Raw genomic sequence first — 236 nt, 5'->3', positions numbered from 1 at the left:
GATGCATACCATGTGTCAAACTTGTGAGATTCAAGTGCCTAAGAGACCTGCCATTTTGTGCTCTAATCGACCTCTTATGAATAGGAGCCGTGCATAATGCTGCGAGGAGCGTTGTGACATTCAAGTAGGCACTAAATGTCAGGCCAGGTCTCCGCCCTTCGGGGGGAAGCGGAGCGCGCCCGGCGGCGCCGCGGGGAGCGGGGAGGCACCTGCCAGCCCGCCGCCGGGGCGTCTGG

General features: G+C 60.6%; 1 protein-coding gene across 5 annotated transcripts in view; it reads left to right on the top strand.

The window, feature by feature from the left end:
- Positions 1–236, top strand: part of ZNF536 (zinc finger protein 536) — a 346,930-nt gene that overhangs the window by 1,309 nt on the left and 345,385 nt on the right. Inside the window, exon 1 of one of the 5 annotated variants that reach the window (XM_031061299.1) lies at positions 99–124. The exons of the other annotated variants lie outside the window; for them this stretch is intronic. The gene's annotated coding sequence lies outside the window, so the exon portion shown is untranslated. Of the gene's footprint in view, positions 1–98; positions 125–236 lie in introns of those variants that run through there. 5 annotated transcript variants of the gene reach the window in all.

Source organism: Geospiza fortis, unplaced genomic scaffold (genome assembly GCF_000277835.1).
Source record: "Geospiza fortis unplaced genomic scaffold, GeoFor_1.0 scaffold79, whole genome shotgun sequence".
Taxonomy (NCBI): Eukaryota; Metazoa; Chordata; class Aves; order Passeriformes; family Thraupidae; genus Geospiza; species Geospiza fortis.
Note: the sequence above shows the minus strand (reverse complement) of the source record. Positions and strands in the feature narration are given on the sequence as shown.